The 18,597-nt window shown below is 39.5% G+C and overlaps 1 protein-coding gene across 2 annotated transcripts in view; it reads right to left on the bottom strand.

The window, feature by feature from the left end:
- The window catches only part of PLEKHG1 (pleckstrin homology and RhoGEF domain containing G1), a 251,373-nt gene that overhangs the window by 191,032 nt on the left and 41,744 nt on the right, over window positions 1–18,597 (bottom strand). The gene's annotated exons all lie outside the window — the stretch shown is intronic.

Below are 18,597 nucleotides of genomic sequence, written 5' to 3'. Positions count from 1 at the left end.
AGGCTTTTAAAAGTTGGGGAAATGTTATAAATAGCCATTGATGTTCTATTTCTGAAAAGAAAATCCTAATTGCATTTCACTGTGATAAAACAGGCCATATTTTATTGCTTTTGGCCAAAGAACAATGTGAAACTTGGTTTATAGTCAGGAGTACATGCAAGGTGATGTTTAAAATAGTTCTACATGCAAGCCACAACTAATGTGAGTTTGATTCTAAAAATAAATAAAATGTCAGGCTTGGGTTCATAAAAAGGAGACAGAAGTCCAATATGTCACCAGAGCGTTTTAGTTATAGTGTCTAAAACAAGCTTACCTTTCATTTTAGACAACAGGTGAGGAGAGAAACTGAAAGCCAGGTGTTTCTGAAACATCTATGGGATCAGTTCTAGTTATTTTAGAATGAATGTTAATGAAAATTATCCACAAAAGAGACCACACTTACTCTTTATATTAGGACAAAGTTAAAGGCCTGTTAGCTTTGGAGGAGAATATTGAGGTAACAGGTAAAATCAGATTTAATGGTCTAAGTTAGGCATGGTTTAAACAAGAAATGATTTAAAGTCATGTCCAATAAAAATACTTCTCCTTATGATAATGACTGTGCAAATACCCAAAGCATAGACATTTTCCCTAAAATGTCAGCTATTTGGTCCATGGAATTGTCCAAGCAAGAGTACTGGAGTGGGTTGCCATTTCCTTCTCCAGGGGATCTTCCCAACCCAGGGACTGAACCCAGGTCTCCTGTATTGCAGGCAGATGCTTTACCGTCTGAACCACCAGGGAAGCCCATTTGAAATACAGAGCCCCAAAGATCTGCTCATAAGTGAAAGTTGCTTGTCATGTCTGACTCTTTGCAACCGCATGGACTATACAGTCCATGGAATTCTCTAAGCCTGAATGCTGGAGTGGGTAGCCGTTTCCTTCTCCAAGGGATCTTCCCAACCCAGAGATCAAACCCAGATCTCCCACATTGCAGATGGATTCTTTACCAGCTGAGCCAACAGGGAAGCCCCTGCTCATAAGCATGAAATCTTTATTTCTTGAGTTACACACACAAACTTCACAGAAGAAACAGAGGGTGAAAATCCACTTAAGAGGCTCCCAGAAATCATAAAACTTTAGGCCAGTGCAATTAACATACTCAAAAGTAATCAGGCCAAGAAAGGACAACTTTCCTGCCCTAAATATTTAGAAAGTATTGCTTAGATAAGTAACACAGACAAAACTGATAAAGCTGACAAAACCAAAGAGAGTAGTTTTGAGGGGATACAATTTGATCTTGTAAATCCAAAAAGAATCTCTATATTCAGACCGGAGTCCAGCCTCTGCCCCACACCTGCCATGATGGGGGGCCACTTCGCATCCATACATTCTGATTTCAAAAGGCAGGTAACCTGGGACTTTTGTCCACCACAACATAAAAACCACTTTCTCCCTTCCACTTGCCCTTCTTTGAGCCACCTCATTTCCTTTGTAGAGAATAAGCAAGTCACAATAGCAAAATATAAACCTTAAATTGGCTGCTGAAAGGGGGCGGAATAATACCGTCTATTGTTTTAAAGCTCAACATCCATCTACCCTCCTTCTGGCAACCATTAATATTTTCCTCTCCTTTGTCTTACTCTCAGCCCAGGTGCTCTGAATGATATCAATTAGGCTAAACATTCATAGTATCTCCTTTCCCGGATTACTGTGATTGGTGCAGAGATAGGCACGTGGCCCAAGTCACACCAATCAGGACCAATGAGACCTAACTGGGGGTATTTTGTTAAAATTACTAGCGAAGCAGAACTTTTCTTGCTCCTGCTAGACATGAACAAGAGAGGATTTAGAGGCCCAAGATGATGTAGCCGTCCTGCAAACACATAAGGGCTGAAAATGAGCCAACAGCCCATTCTGATCAATTCTGTGGGCTTTTGAACTATAAAACAGACTTATACATGCTCCAAGGTGACTTGCTTTTTCCAACTTGACAGTATGTGAGACTCCTGCATGTGGCTTTGCAGTGTTATCGTCTGTGCTGAGAGACAGTATTTCTTTGAATGTCATTGGATGCTTCGTGGTATATTTATATGCTCTACTGTCGCACCTTTAGGCTTTCTATTTTTCTTCTCTATTACAAGCAGTGTTGTACATAGCTCTGTATTCATGCTTCTACATTGTATTTATCTGAATCGGAACTGTTGGGTTGTTCACCATACACGTATCGAGCTTTACTGAGTGATGCCAATTTTTTTTTTCAAGAGAAATTGTACCAATTGAAACTCCACCCACGGGACGGGCATACGTCAATTTACTGTGCTCTGTTCATTGCACCTTGGACACATGGCATTTTCTTTTTTTTTTTTTTCCAGTTGAAGGTTTGTGGTATCAAATTGTCAAATAACGGTTAGCATTTTTGTGTTGTCAAATAATGGTTAGCGATTTTTAGCAATACAGTATTTTTTAACTTAAGGTATATACATTGTTTTTCAGGCATAATGCTATCTATGTACTCAATAGGCCACAGTGTAGTATAAGAATAACTTATATATGCACTGGGACACCAAACAATTTGTGTGACTTGATTTATTGTGATACTAGCGTTATTGCCATGCTCTGGAAGGGAACCTGCAACATCTCTGACATATGTCTTCATATGAGTTCCTTTCACTCCATATTATGGCCAACATCTGATACTATAAAATTTTAATTACAGTTATTCCAATGGGTGAGAAATGTCTTATTTAAATGTTTTAGAATAAGGGTGTTAAGCAATCACAGAAATGTTTCATCCAAGCAGGTAATTATTTAAGTACCTCAGACTCAATTTTTATTTATCCATTCAACAAGTATTCAGGATCTATTATGCAGAGGCACACATTTCTATTCTCATAGAGACCTCCAAAGACAGACACTCTGTAGCTTTCCTTGCAAACTCAAGTCAATTTCTATTTCTAATTTGATATCTCCAATCGGCCCCTTCATGTTTCTTAAGAGGTCCAGTAGGTCTCAACCACTTAAAACAACAACACCCTAGAATTTGGAAGTGGAAACTATGCAGAATAGTTGCACATCTTTCAATAACTATTTGTTTTTGGTTTATTAGCCAGTAAATATATTCATTTTAACCAAGTTTGATCAAATTATATTGTAAACGTCTGATATGTGCCAGGCACTGTGTCAGGCATGGAGGTTACAAAGTGAGTAAAACAAAGTCTCCAAACATCTCATATTACAAAATGGGTGTATTCTTGGGAAAACTACATACATAAAGCAATTCTTAATAAGTTGAATTGCTTTCAGTGGCATTTCAATGGATACATTGAAACGAAACTGTCAAAGGGAAGGTTCTATCCACTCAATTCTGATGTTATACACCAGGTTTGCAGGACTCATCAGGCACTGCATACTGCACAGAAAGAAGACTGATGAAATGACAAGTTCCGTCTTCAGTTTGCATCAATTCCTGGGTTCCAAAAGATCACACACCAATTGTGTGATAAAAGCTCTTTATACATTATTAAGAAATGCTAGGCTTTATTTAACGGTAAGTTGGCTATGAATGTTTTAGAAAGGAAGCTTAAAGCAACTAGAGGACAAACTCTGCACACCAGATTCTGGTGACCCAGAGTTCAGATTCCGTCATTTCCTGTTTATACAAACAGACTAAGAGCTGGCTTAATGACTTGACAAAGAATCCTTAATTCTAACACTGAATTGGAGATTAGGAGTTCGATGATTCCTTCCTCACATTCCCCTTATGTCCCTCTCTTTATCATTCTTGGGGCAAAGTGGACCTCTTTATTAAAAAAGCTGGCCAAACAGAACTGGAGATTACAACACTATTTTCCTTTACTTTTCAGTGTTGGAGGGGATACTGGGCCTTAAGGTAAAATGGAGGAATGTTTCTTAAATGAATGAGCTTCATTCAAGTGGTATTAAAGGTACCAAGATTACAAAGGAAATTACTGAGCCTCTACCCAAGAAAGCAGGCTTTGAAGTCAACAGATTGGATGGTAGCTATACTCCAAGTGCTGTAATACAGTTATCCACACTTTTCTAATTCACTTGCTGCCCATCCAAGCAACCTGTGTTACTCTTTATTTATTTTTTTGGTTGTGTCGAGTCTCAGTTGCGAGTCTCAGTTGCAGCACACAAAATCTTTGTTGCATCACGCAGATCTTTCGTTGTGGCACGCAAGCTCTCTAGTTGCAGTGCATGGGCTTAGCTGCTCTGTGGCATGTGGGATTTAAGCACCTCGACCCGGGATTGAACCTGAGTCTCCTGCTTTGCAAGACAGATTCTTAACCACTGGACCACCAGGGAAGTCCTCTGTGTTACTCTTTAAATGACCTGAAGGCACCCAACATCTGAGTACCAAGGGTGCACCCCCTAGTCAGGGAACTCAGCCCAGACTAGGACAGACCTCTTTCTTACCCTTAGGGAATCTCCAGCCAGTGGGATAGGCTATCAGAGTTAGCTAACAATAACGCCCAGGGGCAGCATGCTACCTGATGTGTTCTTGAGAGCATAAAAAGAATACAATTCTAATATTAAAATATGGGGCTTAATAGTACCTAGTGGAGGAATATTATTATGAGTAAGATAAGACTTTCCAAAGATCCTCAAGTCTAGACAGAAAGATGGAAGATGACTATGAAAGTTAATAATGTTTCGGCAGATTCTATACTTAATAAAATGGAGGAAACTGTAGAAATGGACAAGCATTTCTAAGCATAAACATTTTATAAGCAACACCTTTTAAAGATTAGAGGAATATAGATTAGAGTCCAAGAGCTTCTTTCAACCTGGACCAACAACTTTACGTGATTCAGAATGTGTTAGCAAGGAACAAAAATACACAATGTTAGTTTACACAGGAAAATCCCCTAAAATGAACAGAATTCATATGGCTGTGGTTTTTAAAGTTGGACTGGCTCAAAAGTAAAATAGATTTTGGTACAGGGAGACCAAAGATATCATGTTTCTTTTTTATACTAGCTATTTAATAAACTAATATTTTGGGAGATAGCTTTAGAAATTTGAATTTGTGGTTGCCGGTTTATTTAATGGTGAGTACTGTAAAACACTTCTGTAAAAACACTACTTTTATTCAAGCAACATATGGAAAAAACTGTTACATCACTTTAGAATGTTATATTTAGAAAGGTAATTTCCTTTCACTGAAGGCCTTTTTTTCCCCCAACCTTTCCACATCAGTCAAGAAAAACAGTCTTTGACATACCAGTTTTTTAAAAAAATGAACTACCAAATACATTGGGGCATTTTTATTTAACATTCATCTTGAGGATATCTCAATAGGCTTTCAGGTTCAAGGAAAGCTGAATATAGAAGGCAGACTTCCAATAAAATATTCTATAGTTCCTAACAGTGATTTATTCATCTACACATTCCCCACCGTTACAGCAACTAGTACTTCCTGGAAATCTTTGGTTTTGCTAATGTGGACTCCTTTTACTTCTAAAAAGAGGGGAAATGCTAAAACTGAGTTATGAAGCCCATGAGGAAACTTGGAGGGTAATAACTGACACATGGAAAGAAACCATGTCATTTTACATCTGTACTTGAGACGTCTTTTTCTTTCAATTAAACTTGTTATTAGCATACCTAGTCTGTGCTTACACAGTTATTTTGCTAATTTTAAAAGGGAAGTCTTTAGGATTTTTTTCAGCCTATCTTTCAGGTTTAGATTATATTAAGTATTTTTATTTGTTTGAGAATAAATTTTATTCAGAATAAATATGTGGCTTTTAAGTTTCCAACTCCATGAGCAGATTAATATTTCTTTAGATTTAGTTAACGTGCATTTTTAGCAGGGATATCTGGGTGTGTACACTAGCTTGTAACAGCATGGGCATTTGGTCATGTGATATTACAATTAAACCCAGAGCAAAGGCCAGGCCTCTGGTAATGCACGATACGCTAGAGAGAACTCACTACCGCAAATTTTACTATGAAACTGAAACACAGCATATGACAAAACTGAAATATAGTGCCCACTACCATAAAATTGGCTAGACTTCCATTGTCCAATCTGAACGTTCAACAACTACAGATACTTGTGTAGCATCTGTTTCTTCCATGAGACCATACAAGACCCCATTTCTTCTGTACACGACAGGATATCCGACACCAAGTACATAGAGGTCACTCATGAATAGTTATTAATAACTGAGTGAAATGTGCTCACTGGACAGGTATTCTAAGCAGCATTTTAAAAGAAAAAATTCAGTTTGACACATAAATGATGACAGGATACATCTTTTAGGGAAGAAACGGTTGAAAACACTAGAACAGGGAAAATTATCAAAAATATCCTTGAAAAGACAGGAGAACCTGGGACTCAGGATCCAGCATTAAATAAGGCGGGACACTTTTGCTGTTACAACAAAGGGCAGGCAGATGGGGGTTAGTAGATTTGATGGTAGGCAGCAGCCCAGTGTGTTCTTGGGTAACTTCTATTTCCTCTGGAAAATAAGAGACAGATCGTCCTCTGAATGTAATGGGCAAGAATGAGCACTTGGGAAGAGTGAGAAAGATTAGAAATAAGTCATTTAGAAGAGTCGGGGTATGAGTTAACTAGAGAAAGATAGTTGTCAATATCGCACTGTGTTATCAAGCACCAGGTGATAGATGTTTAGGTGGGACGCTGGCTTGGGCAAGTGCCTAGCCAAGAGCAGGTAGGACAGGTGGGAAGCATCACCAAAAAGCTTCAGTTTTGGAATCAGAAGACTTGGGCCCAAGCCCAAGCTCTCCATGTAATGAGTTGCCTGGCCTCAGGTTTTACATTTCTAAAATAAAAGGACTGCATAAGAATTTTCAAGATCCCTTCTAGCTCTAAAAGGGCCAAATCTTAACAAAATAACTAGGAAATCAGTCTAATGGTGGCACAATTAATATAGTGCCAAATTTTAGAGTTGGACAGAAACACTTTTCTTGTCTTGGTCTGTGGCTTCATTACTTTCTGAAATGGGTGATACTACGACCTCCTTCTGGGCTGCCTCCAATCCTGCTTCCATCTTGTCATCTATATGATAAATGTGATCACGTGGCTTCCTTGCTTCAATCCTTCAAAAGCCCACCCACTCCCTGCTGACTGATGAACCCAGGCTCCTCACTTGCACCCAGCAAGCCCTCCATCACTAGTTCCTGCCGCATTTCACTGCTTCACTGAAATATTAACTACAAAATTTCTCAAAAAGAGAGAGAGAGAAAGGGAGGATTTTCAGTATAAAAGCACACATAAAGTAAGAGTTATTCTAACCCCTTAAACATATAAATTTACTACTTTAGGATATATGCATGGTCACATGCTATTTTATGACAGTCCAATTAAAAATCATCACACTAAGAGCTTTGTGCCAAGCAGTTTTCAGTAGCAATAGTGAGAATTCTGTGGCTGAATTAAAATACATTAAGGTGAATGCCTTTCACTTTTCAGGGGGAATAGAAGATAAAGCCCTCCCCTAAAGACATGGGCTTTCCAGAGGAAGTGAAGAAAGAATATAAATAACATTACCCCGTTCATTAAAAGAATGGTATTCAACAATGTTTATACAAGTGGTTCTCACTCTTTAAACTTAAGTCTAAATATATTTTAAAAGCTATATGTAAAGTAGTAATTTACTGTAGCCAAACCACAAAGAAATTTTAGGAATGCATCCAGGTCCTGTAATTCTATTTCCTGCTACAGAAAAGAATTTTAACAGTTTCTATTTTGGTCATCTATCAACTAATTGTTACTTAAAAGACTTTTGGAACATAAAGCAATTTTAAAAATTAAGTTTTTGTTCAATTAAGCTTCTAGATGAGAGGCAGGCACGTGAGCCCCTAGCCACTGACTAGCTATTTTTCACATGAGGTACCTGGCAGGGGCAGCCTACACCTGCTCTCTAGAACTCCCTGTTCTCCCTTCCATGTCTGGGAATTGTCTTATCTTCTTATATGTCTTCATTTCAGGAATCCTGCTCTAGCAGTAGTGACCCTCAACAAGAGTGAGAGAGGGGCAATAACAAAGTTTTAATCAAGGCTCATGAATGTTTTTTGTTTTCGTTTAAGTTAATTTTTTTTAATTTATTTTTTAAATGGAGGAAAATTGCTTTACAATATTGTGTTGGTTTCTGCAGTACAACAATGTGAATTGGCCATAATTATACATATATCCCCTCCCTCTAGAGCCTCCCCCAATCCCACCCTTTAGGTCATCACAGAGTGCCAGGCTGGGCTTCCTGTGTTCCACTGCAACTTCTCACCAGATATCTATTTTATACATGATAGTGTAGATATGTCAATACTACTTTCTCCACTTGTCCCATTCTCTCCTTCCCTCACTGTGTCGTCAAGTCCATTCTCTCCATGTGTCTCCACTCCTTCCCTGCAGAAGGGTTTGGCCACACCATGTGGCATGTGATATCTTAGTTCCCTGACCAGAGATTGAATGCCCCCTGTACTGGAAGCATGGAGTCTTAACCATTGGACCACCAACAGGGAAGTCCCAAGGCTCAATGAATGTTAAGAGAAAGGAGAGACTGCTTCTGGTTGAGGGCGGTGGGAGGGGGAGGTCTCAGACCTTCTGTGTAAATGAGGTACAAAGTGGGCAATCACAATAACATTTAGAGAAGAGTTAGGAGATGGAAGGAAAGACATTCTAAAACAATGGGAGAGCAGCACAGGAAACTAGAAAGCCTAAATTATTCCAAGGAACTAAGATGGGTAACTTAGTCGGAGTAGGAGTTTTGGTGGAAAACAGTGATGCATTCTATCTACAAATAAACAAATTAAAGAAGAGTTTGATGCTGGAAAAGAAAATGTTTAAGCAATCCAAGAAGATCATCTGTCAAGATCATTATTGTCAAGAATAACACTTTCTTAAGGGCTGGAACAATGTTCATCAGTTCAGTTCAGTTTAGTTGCTCAGTCGTGTCCGACTCTTTGTGACTCCATGGACTGCAGCATGCCAGGCCTCCCTGTCCATTGCCAACTCCTGGAGTTTACTCAAACTCATGTCCATTGAGTTGGTGATGCCATCCAACCATCTCATCCTCTGTCATCCCCTTCTCCTCCCACCTTCAATCTTTCCCAGCATCAGGGTCTTTTCCAATGAGTCAGTTCTTCACATCAGGTAGCCAAAGTATTGGAGTTTCAGCTTCAACATCAGTCCTTCCAGTGAATATTCAGGACGGATTTCCTTTAGGACAGACTGGTTGGATCTCCTTGCAGTCCAAGGGACTCTCAAGAGTCTTCTCCAACACCACAGTTCAAAAGCATCAATTCTTTGGCGCTCAGCTTTCTCTATAGTTCAACTCTCACATGCCTACTGAAAAAATCATAGCCTTGACTAGATGGACGTTTGTTGGCAAAGTAATGTCTCTGCTTTTTAATATGCTTTGTAGGTTGGTCATAACTTTTCTTCCAAGGAGCAAGCATCTTTTAATTTCATGGCTGCAGTCGCCATCTGCAGTGATTTTGGAGCCCCCCAAAATAAAGTCTGTCACTGTTTGAACTGTTTTCCCATCTATTTGCCATGAAGTGATGGGCCCACAATGTTCAAAGATACTCACACTCCTTTCATGGAAAAAAAAGAGCAAGAATGGGAATATCCTCAGATTATTAAACAAATAAATGCCAAAACAGAAAACTCAATGGACTAAATAATAGAATTTATATAGCTTAAGGCTCATCCAGCAGGTGGGAAAATTGCAGCCAAGAAAATCTCCAGAACATACAGCAAACAAAGAAAAATCTGAAAGACAGGGAGAATCAATTCCAGGAGGGATTGGTTCATCCCCTGGAGTTCTAGGTGAAGAGTGCAGAAGGATTAGTGGGGAGAAAATATCCAGAGCTATAGGATACTTCAGATCATAAAGGCCCCCCCCCAAAAAAATAAATAAAAGAAGAAGGATTAATGGGAAAAAAAGATCACTGGTAAAACATCAGAACTAAGACTAAAGTAAAAATTTCCCAAAGCTTCAAAGAGGTAGGCAGAAAAACACATGCATACACAGTCAACTAAGAAGTATCAGTCGAACAGTAGACGTATTGGCTACACTAGATTGTAGGTATCAGAAGGGCAATGCCTTCAAAGTTGAGGAACTATCATTTTGAATCTAGACTGAAATTATCAATCAAGTGTGCAGGCAAAATCAGACATTTTCAAACATGCAGTAACAGAGCTCACCATCCATACATATTATATATAAAAAGTTGCTCAGAGGCAATAGTCTACCAAATGAAAATAAAACAGGAATCTAAGGAAGGGAACAACACAGGTGCAGAAAAACAATAGGAGCCAAATATAACCCCCAAACAGAAGAGTGTCTATAAAGAACAGAAGCCATTGGAACAAACTCCTTCAAGCAGCAAAACTCAGTGATTCAGTATGGAATTTCTTTCTCTATGGATCTTATTATATTCTATGGCCTCAGAGTGAATACTGTTTGCATATTAGCTTTTGATTTTTTAGAAACAATCCTGGTGGCTCAGACAATAAAGTATCTGTCCACAATGCAGGAGATCCAGGTTCAATCCCTGGGTTGGGAAGATACCCTGGAGAAGGGAATGGCTACCCACTCCAGTATTCTTGCCTGGAGAATCCCATGGACAGAAGAACCTGGCTGGCTACAGTCCATGGGTTCGCAAAGAGTGGGACACAACCAAGCGACTAAGCACATAAACAAAACAAGTATTCATAGCTATGCTCTAACAACAAGTATTAACATGATGCTGTAAAATCTGTGGTCTAACACATTGGGAGCTAATAGGTAAGGGCTGACCCTCCTGGAAGCGAGGGGTGTTCTTGGATGTGGAACTTTCAGTACTAAAAAACTGGGAAAGTCCTGGGTAAACCAGAACTAGTTTGTCACACTAGTCATGAGGAGAAGAGATGGCTAAAAGATGCTCATATGCTCACTTTGCAGAGCAGAGTTTGATAGATGCTTTAGAAAAGAGTAAGTTGGTGACCACCAACGCTAACACAGCAACTCTTAGCAGTGGCTGCCACTTAAGGAATGACGGTTCTATGTTTGACTTCAGCCCCTTCCAAATGATTTACATTTCTAAAACAATACATCCATTTAGAGTAGAATAAGCCAAGTCTTATTCAGGAGGCATCTAACTGCTAACAAAGAGCATGTTTCAAAGTGTGAAAAACCTAGGGCTCCAGACACGGCGAGCTAACTGAAAATGATTAAACAAAGGATTTTTATTTAAACGCTGATTTGAAAGCAAGAGTATAAACAAACAAGGACAGGAAGATCTGTTCCCTTGTCTAGAGGCAGTGTCTGTGAAGAATGGATAGTCACAGGAAAGGAACAGGAGGAAGTCCTCAGTGAACCAAAAAAAGGGACTAACTGAACAGAGTTAATCACATAACACGGCAAGCCCCAAACTTTTTGGCACCAGGGACTAGTTTCATGGAAGACAATTTTCCCATGGACTGGGTGGGATGGCTTTGGGATGATTCAAGCACATTACATTTATTGTGTACTTTATTTCTATTATTATTACATCAGTTCCATCAGATCATCAGGAATCAGATCCCCACGGTTGGGGACCCCTGACGTAACAGATGCTATACTGGCCCCATAGCTGCTGCCGGGTGAACCAGATGGCCCTGCTCTCTCCATGTAATAGATGCTCGAAGACACCCTGTTCCCTCTCTGTCCTGTCAGCGTGACATTTACGAGTACTATATTATATATTACATTAACTTTTCAAAACAAATCCATAAATGACATATCATGATCCAGGAGTTTTATGCCAAATTATTATTCACATAATGTATAAACATTCAAAACAGGGCATATTTTCATGTACTCTAACACTCTGAAGTTTATCTAATGACCCTGAAGAGGGATTCATATCTATAGATAATTTTTTTTTTTTTTTTTGTCTTCAAGAGAACCCAAATCTTAGATATACTAATCCCTGATTATTTGCACAGGAAGCCACTAACTTATCTGCTAATGATAATACAAGCATGAAAGATAGTAATTGCCTCATTTCCTTCGAGTTAAAAATGCCCTCTGTTAACACCCAAAAGATGATGATATTATTTAAAATTTTAAATAGGAAAAGCCCATAGTGCTGCCTTCTTCAAGGCACACAATCAAAATCCATCATGAGTGCTGTGTGGTGCATGGAACTAGGGCCCTTGATATGCTTGACAGCTTTAATTGGTGCTGTCAAATCACTGCATACTTATCAAGTTTCCTTATTTTAAGATGCACAAATATACCTGAAATCAGGATGTAGCTTACAATTAACATGAACATTTAACACAACTTGTTTATTTAGGTTCCTTGTTAAAATGTTAAATCAATTGAGTATCTTAAAAATCCAGAGTCTAGAAACTGAGGAAATCCGGAGATACCATATTCATAACTCACTGGAAATGTGTGTGATGATGACTAACATGTTTGAACCCATGAAAGGAATATGAAAAAATGTAGCACCAGATAAGCTGAGATGTTTGTCCTCTGAGTGAAGACAACGGAGATCAGAAACATTTAAAAGGACAAAATTAGACCTAAACAGACACATTTCTTTTTTCTTTTTTTTTTTTAATTTAATTTTATTTTTAAACTTTACATAACTGTATTAGTTTTGCCAAATATCAAAATGAATCCGCCACAGGTATACATGTGTTCCCCATCCTGAACCCTCCTCCCTCCTCCCTCCCATTCCATCCCTCTGGGTCGTCCCAGTGCTTTGGAACAACGAATAGTGGATCCACAAATTTCGAAAGAAAAAAAACAACAGAACTGTGATTCCTCTAATGTCCATCCATAGCTTTCCTATTTTTAATTTTAGTTATAAGATTCTTCAAATTGTCATTCAGTTATTCCAGGGCATTGAAAACATTTTGATGTCAGTTATTAAAAGTGAAATTTGCCACAGGTAAATCTCCACAATTCACCCCTGTCCCAATTTTTTTTTCAAAAAGCAGTGAAAACTGCAATTTACTTGCACGCCAGGAAACTAATTGAAATGTACTGGAGTAAGCTTAATGAAATAATACAAAACATTTGTGTAAAATTCAAACTATTCTGTTGTTATAAGCCCTTTATGGGAAGGAACCATATCCACCTATATTTTCATTTCTTTTGGATCCCAATGACAGCTCTATTGACTATTCAAGTTAAAAAAGATAGAGTACTAATTATTTTTCCAGAGGAAAAGTCACTCAATTATTTTAAAACCTGGGTAGTTTTAAGTTTCTGCACCCAAAAAACAATTCTCCTAGCTCTTCTTGGAAGGAGAACATCCTATAAATTCCTACCCACTCCTACCCTGAAGTCAGGGAAAAACCGCAACCTGGCAACTCTTAGGCAAACATGTCGGTTTTTATAATTAGCCAAAAGCACGAAAATGGTGATGTACCTCCTATCCTTCACTGGATTCTCTACAAAATAAAGAATCATTGCTCAGTTGTTTCCTTACTTCATTACTTTAATGGATTTTCTCCCAGAATTAAGCTTAGAGTCTGGAATTAAAAGTTAAATTTCTCCATGTGTCTGAATTTCAACCAGTTGACCCAGTACTGGAGAAATTGATTTACTCTTTAGCTAAAACATTTTAAACGTTTATTTCTATTTACTTCATTTATTTATTAAAGCTGTATCCCCAAAGCTATGTTTCAGGCCTCTTTGCAGTTTTCAGGTTAGCCTTGAGTGTGGTTCAATTTAAAGTCAAGACAGCAGTGGGTAACCTTTTGAACTTATTCCATTTGCCTTTTGAACTTTTCATACTTCTTCTCTCCAACTACTCTTTACAATTTCACCAAATCATCAAGCTTTCTTAGACTACCCTAGGCCATGCGTTTTTCCTATACTGCAAAATCATTTTCACATTTATTACTCTCTACTATTCACGCAGCTACTTGATGACATACTTTGTTTCCAAAGGCATGTAGGTTAGTTGACCTTTCCTCCTAAACCAAAGGGAAAACCAGTCTGATGATCAGGCAGTCTCTTCCATGTCTCCTAGTTATTCATGGCACTCAGTGCATAAGTGGTACCCACACAGGAACAATGCTAGTCCCTGAATGGGTGAATGTGTGTAGTAACTATCAGTATGAATTCAGCATGGCCCTCTATATTCTCAGAAGGGAGAAAGGACCAGATCGGATTTTTAATACTGTGCTGGACATTGAGACTTCTCATAGCCACATTTACCCCACTGAAATGTGATATTTCATACAAATTCCCAGGAACATTATGCATGGGTTTCTCTCATTACTACCTTGAGCATCTAAGTATATTTTGTTATTGGAAGTTTAGACTGCTTATTTTTAGAAAAACTTACAATTAATAACATGAATATAATTTAAATTTTAGAAAACTTTAATAATATATGAATATCATCATTTAAAAATGAGCAAACTTTTGTACATATGGCATTTATTATGGACACATAATAAAAAGTGAAAGTCCCACTTTCGCAACCCTTACTGCCTCCACTCCTCAGCCCCCAATTGAGGGGTGCAGTAGATCAGATCCTCCTGGCTCACCCACTAACCACTCTCTTAACAATACCCTTCACTCTCTTCCACTCGTGAACTCTGCAGATGCCCAGGAAAAGAACAACACAAGGTTAGTGTCCATCTTTCTCCTTTCCATCTTTCTACTGTATCTGTGAGACAAAAACCACACACGCATCATGATACAACAATTCCGTGGTTTGCCAGCCTCAGTTGGGTTCTTGATGCTATTCAACCATCTTTTGACATTACTTTTTTAATTGAATGTTATCTGAACACCTATTGTGTGCCATGGACTGTCCTGGGATAGCTATTCCTGCCTTAACCCTTATCCGCTCCTTCTATAGTTCCTCTCTGCAGCAGGTTTATCATTCACTTTGCCCCACAAACCTTCTAACTCACCCTAACCCCTGTTCTCAGAAAGCAGTCTGCTATGTTAAGGAAAACAAGGCCATCAGAACTCTGTCTCTGTCCACTTCCTAAGTCCTGCATGTTGAATCCATCTGTGGCTTCTCTTCTTTACTGTCTTCCTGCAGGTTCAGAGGAGAGGATGTCAGAACTGAGGAGGGACATCTCATCACCACCATTCTCGATAGCATCCATACATCACTCTCCCCCATATATCCGAACACTCCCCCCTCCACTGGCTGTTTTCTCTCTACCTTGACCTGTGATGGTCCTCAACCATGCTAAACCTCCCCTTTGGACTCTGTGCCTTCCCCTCCTCCCCAGCTTCCTTATTTGACCATATTTTTTCACTGTCACTGTTTATGATCCACTCATTTCCTCATCTCTCATTGACTCCATCTGTGCTTCTATTCCTTTGATTCTGCCACTGAGATGACTAGGGCACAGGTCTTCAGAGGCTCCTGAATCATTCATTATTTACAGCTTTAAGCAAAGCCTTCAGACCTTTAGACTTCCCTGGTGGCTCAGACGGTAAAGTGTCTGTCTACAATGCGGGAGACCTGGGTTCGATCCATGGGTTGGGAAGATCCCCTGGAGAAGGAAATGGCAATCCACTCCAGTTACTATTGCCTGGAAAATCCCATGGACAGAGGAGCTTGGTAGGCTACAGTCCATGGGGTCGCAAAGAGTCAGACATGACTGAGCAACTCCACTTTCCTTTCCTTTTCCTTTCAGACCTTTATCTCCAGCTGCCTGGAGAACAGCTCAGGATAGTCTCTTGGTTAATTACTCATCCTACTGGAAGAGTCAATTTCTAGGAAGGTTGATAAGAAGTCCAGGGTCCCCGAGAAGGAGAAAGGGGTCCGAGGCTCTCAAGGAGGAAAAAAGGACAAACTTTTTTTTTTTTTTTCTACATTGCTTTGTCTTAGTATAACAATGTATCTTGCTCGAGGATATGTTTTCCCTTAACAAGAACATTCTGACTAATCTTGTTATCTTAAAACTTGTATACTGTGGCAGTGGGTCTGGTAAGATCTTTCTATTGTTAGTTCTAACCCTGTTATCTTAAGATGTATGTTGTGGGAGTGGATCTGACAAAAGTATATAAGGCCTTGTTAAGATTAGCAAGGGGGGCACTCTTTGTCCCCCTTCTGATGTCTGTGTCAGAAGCTTTCTCTGTATCATTTTATACTTTAATAAAACTCTGCTACACAAAAGCTCTTGAGTGATCAAGCCTAGTCCCTGGTCCCAAAGCTAAACCTTCTTCTTTGGAGATCACGAATTTGACATCGTTCACCGTAAGCTATCACTACCAGCTCTACCCCGACTCCTGTGAGCCTCACATAGCACTGCACATGCTGGCAGGCTGGTACTGCCTGCCTGTACCACCTCTGCTGGATACACGTCTTCCTGCCTCTCTGGATTCCATCCTGTTCTCGCCGCTGCCTGGTGCATCACTCCCACCCTTTGTCACCTGGTCAAGCTCCAATGCCAATGACCTCCTTCAGGAAGGTGCCCCTGAACAGCGCTTTTCCAGGTGATGCCCTGGCCTGGATTCTTCATTAGAAGATGCCCTTGTGACCTCAAGGACAGCAACCCTGTCTCATCCGTGGGACCTCGGGCCCAGAGTCGCTTGTTAAAAATGTGAAAGTGAATTATGAGTCTTCCAAGGAAAACAAGTCCATTCGTTAGTTGTTCCCAGATGTGAAGTGTGCTTTTTGGCTTAGTAAAAATAAATAAAAGGTGCTTAAGAAGAAGAAAGCATTGCATAAGGTATTTGCACAGAATAGTTTAAAAGCCTAAATAAATAATTACATCATTAGCAAAATATCAACTAAGTTAGAAAGGGAGATTCAAATGAAGTCATCCTAGAAGGGCATGAAAACTTTAGTCTTTGATATTCTCTAACTTAAAGTCAGCTAGTTTCTCCAGGAACCTTCTAGTAAATAAAACCAATGGTTAGTGATACATACCATTTCATGGCAAAATGTCTTAGAAAATGTTCTTTAAAATACCACTTCGAGGTAGAGTTCCTCTTCATTCCCCTCTTCCTTGTCTTTTAATCACCAGTATCCTTACAACCAATACCAGCTAGGTAAGAATAAAAAAACCTGAGAACTGATTCTCTGTATCTCTATTGGACTCACAAAGCAAACTGTAGGTATTATGAGACACTTGGAATCACTTTGCTACAAAGCTTATACTTCAATAAACCTTCAATATGGTCACAAAATATTGGCAGCAAATGGCAGGCCGTAAACCAGGATGTATAGGATAGTAGGATCCTATTTTTGAAAGAATAAAAAAAGACAAGCTGGCAGGAAAACACCTGGAAAGATGTAAAACAAAAATGTTATAAGTGGTAGCCACTCTAGCTGGTAGAATTTAAGTCTATGAAGGTTTTTATTTTTCTTCCCATCCCCAATTATCATGTATCACTTATATACTCTATTGTAAAAAGCTCTTTAAATAATAAATAACTGAGAAGCATGTCAGAGACCTCAGTGACCCCTCTGAGTCTTCTTCACACTGTTCACTGCAGAGACATCATCTCAAGCTCTAAGCTCAGCCCTAAGACCAACCAGATCCTTAAGAAAATAAAGATAATGTTGCTGAGAGCCTGATGGCTTAACATAATCATGCAGAAAAGGTGCTGAAACTCATGCATTTGCATTTTTGTGCCTTACAAGATTTTCTAAATGCATTTTACATGTTCAATGAATATTTTTCATCTATGTGTACGTGTATGCTTAGTTGCTTCAGTCATGTTTGACTCTGTGCAACCCTATAGACTACAGCCTGCCAGGCTCCTCTGTCTGTGGGATTTTCCAGGCAAGAATACTGGAGTGGACTGCCATGCCTTCCTCCAGGGTATTCTCCTCACTCAGGGATTGAACCCATGTCTCCTGCTCTCACGCATTGCAGATGGATTCTTTACCCACTGAGCCACCTGGAAAGGAATTTTTCTTCTGTCAGTTCAGTTCAGTTCAGTGCTCAGTCCTGTCTGACTCTTTGCAACCCCATGGACTGCAACAACCCAGGCCTGCCTCTCCATCACCAACTCCTGGAGCTTGCTCAAACTCACATCCATCATGTTGGTCATGCCATCCAAGCATCTCATCCTCTGTTGTCCCTTTCTCTTCCTGCCTTCAATTTTTCCCAGCAGCAGGGTCTTTTCTAATAAGTCAGTTCTTCATATCAGGTGGCCAAAGTGTTGGAGCTTCAGCTTCAGCATTAGTCCTTTTAATGAAAACTTAGGATCAATTTCCTTGAGGACTGACTGGTTGGATCTCCTTGTAGTCCAAGGGACTCTCGAGAGCCTTCTCCAACACCACAGTTCAAAAGCATCCATTCTTTGGCACTCAGCTTTCTTTAAGGTCCAACTCTCACATCCATGCATGGCTACTGGAAAAACCATAACTTTGACTAGATGGACATTTTTTGGCAAAGTAATGTCTCTGCTTTTTAATATGCTGTCTAGGTTGGTCATAGCTTTTCTTCCAAGGAGCAAGCATCTTTTAATTTCAAGGCTGCAGTCACCATCTGCAGGGATTTTGTTTGTCACTTAGTCATGTCTGAATGTTTGCAATCCCATGGACTGCAGCCCGCCTGGCTTCTCTGTCCATGCAATTCTCCAGGCAAGGATATTGGATGGGTTGCCATTTCCTGCTCTGTGATTTTGGAGCCCAAGAAAATAAAGTCTCTCA

This window comes from Bubalus kerabau, chromosome 9, assembly GCF_029407905.1.
Source record: "Bubalus kerabau isolate K-KA32 ecotype Philippines breed swamp buffalo chromosome 9, PCC_UOA_SB_1v2, whole genome shotgun sequence".
In the NCBI taxonomy this organism is placed as follows: domain Eukaryota; kingdom Metazoa; phylum Chordata; class Mammalia; order Artiodactyla; family Bovidae; genus Bubalus; species Bubalus kerabau.
This window is presented reverse-complemented; position numbering and strand designations above follow the sequence as displayed.